General features: G+C 50.5%; 4 non-coding genes across 4 annotated transcripts; all 4 read right to left on the reverse strand.

Moving 5' to 3' along the window:
- Positions 1-1,055: 1,055 nt before the first annotated feature.
- TRNAS-CGA (transfer RNA serine (anticodon CGA)) lies at positions 1,056-1,137 on the reverse strand. The gene has a single exon. It is a non-coding gene; the product is annotated as a tRNA-Ser (tRNA).
- Positions 1,138-2,694: 1,557 nt separating this feature from the next.
- On the reverse strand, positions 2,695-2,776 carry TRNAS-CGA (transfer RNA serine (anticodon CGA)). The gene has a single exon. It is a non-coding gene; the product is annotated as a tRNA-Ser (tRNA).
- Positions 2,777-3,139: 363 nt separating this feature from the next.
- Positions 3,140-3,221, reverse strand: TRNAS-AGA (transfer RNA serine (anticodon AGA)). The gene has a single exon. It is a non-coding gene; the product is annotated as a tRNA-Ser (tRNA).
- A 1,122-nt stretch (positions 3,222-4,343) lies between these two features.
- On the reverse strand, positions 4,344-4,425 carry TRNAS-CGA (transfer RNA serine (anticodon CGA)). Its single transcript has one exon. It is a non-coding gene; the product is annotated as a tRNA-Ser (tRNA).
- Between the last annotated feature and the right edge of the window lie 575 nt (positions 4,426-5,000).

The raw sequence follows: 5,000 nt of genomic DNA on the forward strand, positions 1-5,000 counted from the left end.
TACTTTATGCCGCTCTGCACCGTTCCCTTTTGGCCCTCCCATGACCCTTGAAAATGCATTCAAAAGTCAGAATCTCTATGGTCTGGCCCAAGTTCCCTAAATGCCATATCCCCTCCCTGCCAAGCTCGGACTAAGTGCCAGGGACAGATCTGTGCTAATAAACCTAGCAAGCGGCCAGGCAGCAGAGCCTCACCTTCACTAGGTTGCACTGGCTTATGCCAGCTCCAAATTGAAACTGTTAACAGTGTCCTGTTTGGAAGCATGCCTGGGCAGGGGCTGTCTCTATGCAAATCGAGTTGCAGATGCCTCCTGGGAGCCAATTTCGGCAAGCCATTTTGACAGGCTCCAGAGGAATAAATGGCCGCACGAGTGGTCCGGTAGTTAGTCTAAGCCATATGGCAAAGATTTGGGTGGTGGGCCTTCTGGGCATGTGGCCCTAAGCCTCAGAGGACCGCAGAATGGGTCCCTTCTGCCCAAATAGAGAGGTCTTGGCCGATCGGGGCCGAGAGGACAGGGGCCTCACCACCCTCTGACGGTCCTCCTGGGCGCCCTTCCTCTGCTCTCTGCTGTTGTGGCAGAAAGCTGCGCCTTCAGTCCCCTGGCTTGCACAGGGCAGCAAAAGACTGTACTTTCACTGGGTCGCAGGTAGGGGGCCTCTCCTGAATGCATCTGCCAAGGAAGGTCTAGAAGTGACACGAGAACCCTTGTGCTGACACACAAAAAAGGCTCGGCAGATAGCTTGCGTGCCAGTTGCTCCATCCTCTGTATCCACATGGACCCCTCCCAATATCTGCTGTAAAGATGCAGGCAAGGAAAAGCGCAGGATGGGCTTCTTACAGACGGAGGCGATGCCAGGCGTCGATGGCTCTAGCGGCAACTAGTGTCATGGTGGAAATATAATCGTGGCCCCCACCCCTAACAGTCAGAGAGTCCTGGATGGGAGTCTTCCCAATGTCTGCTTTATCGTCCATCCTATAATCAACATGCTTGTTTACATCTTGTTTTGGGGACATTTCCGAGCAAATTGCAAAATTGCAGCTCAGTTCAAACCGAGACGTAGTCGGCAGGGTTCGAACCTGCGCGGGGAGACCCCAATGGATTTCGAGTCCATCGCCTTAACCACTCGGCCACGACTACCCATGAGAGTAAAACTCTCACTCGAAAGATCGTGCTGTGCTTACACAATAGAGTCCTTACTCTCTACCGCCTTGCCTCTAGATCTTGTCCTGTACTTTCCACCCTTTTCTCTCATCATGCACCGTTCTTTCTCCTCACAAGTTTCTTTTAAATGTACATATACGTTTGAGATTGCAAAACCAAAACTGTCAAAACGTACCAGTTTCTCTGCGTTGTTCAAAAGGATGAAGCCGCTTTTACTCCTAGGATCTTGCTTGAATAGCTCAAGTGCGCCACAGCCTCCTTTAGTAATTGTATTATACTGCTATTTTAAAATTGTTTTCCAAACCAGAAAAGAGTAAATAATAAAAGCGGGCGCTGCGCCGTAGTCGAGAGGATTTGAACCTGCGCTGGGAAACCCCAATGGATTTCTAGTCCATCGCCTTAACCACTCGGCCACGACTACTCCTGAGCAAACATGTTTCTACTATAAACTTAACACTTTAGCCACACACACTGTCTCCTCCGCCCCTTACTTTATGCCGCTCTGCACCGTTCTCTTTTGGCCCTCCCATGACCCTTGAAAATGCATTCAAAAGTCAGAATCTCTATGGTCTGGCCCAAGTTCCTTAAATGCCATATCCCCTCCGTGCCAAGCTCGGACTAAGTGCCAGGGACAGATCTGTGCTAATAAACCTAGCAAGCGGCCAGGCAGCAGAGCCTCACCTTCACTAGGTTGCACTGGCTTCGGCCAGCTCCAAATTGAAACTGTTAACAGTCTCCTGTTTGGAAGCATGCCTGGGCAGGGGCTGTCTCTATGCAAATCGAGTTGCAGAGGCCTCCTGGGAGCCAATTTCGGCAGGCCATTTTGACAGGCTCCAGAGGAATAAATGGCCGCACAAGTGGTCCGGTAGTTAGTCTAAGCCATATGGCAAAGATTTGGGTGGTGGGCCTTCTGGGCATGTGGCCCTAAGTCTCAGAGGACCGCAGAATGGGTCCCTTCTGCCCATATAGAGAGGTCTTGGCCGATCGGGGCCGAGAGGACAGTGGCCTCACCACCCTCTGACGGTTCTCCTGGGCGCCCTTCCTCTGCTCTCTGCTGTTGTGGCAGAAAGCTGTTCCTTCAGTCCCCTGGCTTGCACAGGGCAGCAAAAGACTGTACTTTCACTGTGTCGCAGGTAGGGGGCCTCTCCTGAATGCATCTGCCAAGGAAGGTCTAGAAGTGACACGAGAACCAGCACAAAAAAGGCTCGGCAGATAGCTTGCATGCCAGTTGCTCCATCCTCTGTATCCACATGGACCCCTCCCAATATCTGCTGTAAAGATGCAGGCAAGGAAAAGCGCAGGATGGGCTTCTTACAGACGGAGGCGATGCCAGGCGTCGATGGCTCTAGCGGCAACTAGTGTCAGGGTGGAAATATAATCGTGGCCCCCACCCCTAACAGTCAGAGAGTCCTGGATGGGAGTCTTCCCAATGTCTGCTTTATCGTCCATCCTATAATCAACATGCATGTTTACATCTTGTTTTGGGGACATTTCCGAGCAAATTGCAAAATTGCAGCTCAGTTCAAACCGAGACGTAATCGGCAGGGTTTGAACCTGCGCGGGGAGACCCCAATGGATTTCGAGTCCATCGCCTTACCCACTCGGCCACGACTACCCATGAGAGTAAAACTCTCACTCGAAAGATCGTGCTGCGCTTACACAGAAGAGTCCTTAGTCTCTACCGCCTTGCCTCTAGATCTTGTCCTGTACTTTCCACCCTTTTCTCTCATCATGCACCGTTCTTTCTCCTCACAAGTTTCTTTTAAATGTACATATACGTTTGAAATTGCAAAACGAAAACTGTCAAAACGTACCAGTTTCTCTGCGTTGTTCAAAAGGATGAAGCCGCTTTTACTCCTAGGATCTTGCTTGAATAGCTCAAGTGCGCCGCAGCCTCCTTTAGTAATTGTATTATACTGCTATTTTAAGATTGTTTTCCACACCAGAAAAGAGTAAATAATAAAAGCAAGCTCTGCACCGTAGTCGGCAGGATTTGAACCTGCGCGGGGAAACCCCAATGGATTTCTAGTCCATCGCCTTAACCACTCGGCCACGACTACTCCTGAGCAAACCTGTTTCTACTATAAACTTAACACTTTAGCCACACACAATGTCTCCTCCGCCCCTTACTTTATGCCGCTCTGCACCGTTCCCTTTTGGCCCTCCCATGACCCTTGAAAATGCATTCAAAAGTCAGAATCTCTATGGTCTGGCCCAAGTTCCCTAAATGCCATATCCCCTCCCTGCCAAGCTCGGACTAAGTGCCAGGGACAGATCTGTGCTAATAAACCTAGCAAGCGGCCAGGCAGCAGAGCCTCACCTTCACTAGGTTGCACTGGCTTATGCCAGCTCCAAATTGAAACTGTTAACAGTGTCCTGTTTGGAAGCATGCCTGGGCAGGGGCTGTCTCTATGCAAATCGAGTTGCAGATGCCTCCTGGGAGCCAATTTCGGCAAGCCATTTTGACAGGCTCCAGAGGAATAAATGGCCGCACGAGTGGTCCGGTAGTTAGTCTAAGCCATATGGCAAAGATTTGGGTGGTGGGCCTTCTGGGCATGTGGCCCTAAGCCTCAGAGGACCGCAGAATGGGTCCCTTCTGCCCAAATAGAGAGGTCTTGGCCGATCGGGGCCGAGAGGACAGGGGCCTCACCACCCTCTGACGGTCCTCCTGGGCGCCCTTCCTCTGCTCTCTGCTGTTGTGGCAGAAAGCTGCGCCTTCAGTCCCCTGGCTTGCACAGGGCAGCAAAAGACTGTACTTTCACTGGGTCGCAGGTAGGGGGCCTCTCCTGAATGCATCTGCCAAGGAAGGTCTAGAAGTGACACGAGAACCCTTGTGCTGACACACAAAAAAGGCTCGGCAGATAGCTTGCGTGCCAGTTGCTCCATCCTCTGTATCCACATGGACCCCTCCCAATATCTGCTGTAAAGATGCAGGCAAGGAAAAGCGCAGGATGGGCTTCTTACAGACGGAGGCGATGCCAGGCGTCGATGGCTCTAGCGGCAACTAGTGTCATGGTGGAAATATAATCGTGGCCCCCACCCCTAACAGTCAGAGAGTCCTGGATGGGAGTCTTCCCAATGTCTGCTTTATCGTCCATCCTATAATCAACATGCTTGTTTACATCTTGTTTTGGGGACATTTCCGAGCAAATTGCAAAATTGCAGCTCAGTTCAAACCGAGACGTAGTCGGCAGGGTTCGAACCTGCGCGGGGAGACCCCAATGGATTTCGAGTCCATCGCCTTAACCACTCGGCCACGACTACCCATGAGAGTAAAACTCTCACTCGAAAGATCGTGCTGTGCTTACACAATAGAGTCCTTACTCTCTACCGCCTTGCCTCTAGATCTTGTCCTGTACTTTCCACCCTTTTCTCTCATCATGCACCGTTCTTTCTCCTCACAAGTTTCTTTTAAATGTACATATACGTTTGAGATTGCAAAACCAAAACTGTCAAAACGTACCAGTTTCTCTGCGTTGTTCAAAAGGATGAAGCCGCTTTTACTCCTAGGATCTTGCTTGAATAGCTCAAGTGCGCCACAGCCTCCTTTAGTAATTGTATTATACTGCTATTTTAAAATTGTTTTCCAAACCAGAAAAGAGTAAATAATAAAAGCGGGCGCTGCGCCGTAGTCGAGAGGATTTGAACCTGCGCGGGGAAACCCCAATGGATTTCTAGTCCATCGCCTTAACCACTCGGCCACGACTACTCCTGAGCAAACATGTTTCTACTATAAACTTAACACTTTAGCCACACACACTGTCTCCTCCGCCCCTTACTTTATGCCGCTCTGCACCGTTCTCTTTTGGCCCTCCCATGACCCTTGAAAATGCATTCAA

Source organism: Ambystoma mexicanum, chromosome 3q (assembly GCF_040938575.1).
Source record: "Ambystoma mexicanum isolate Mex_15411 chromosome 3q, UKY_AmexF1_1, whole genome shotgun sequence".
Lineage (NCBI taxonomy): Eukaryota > Metazoa > Chordata > Amphibia > Caudata > Ambystomatidae > Ambystoma > Ambystoma mexicanum.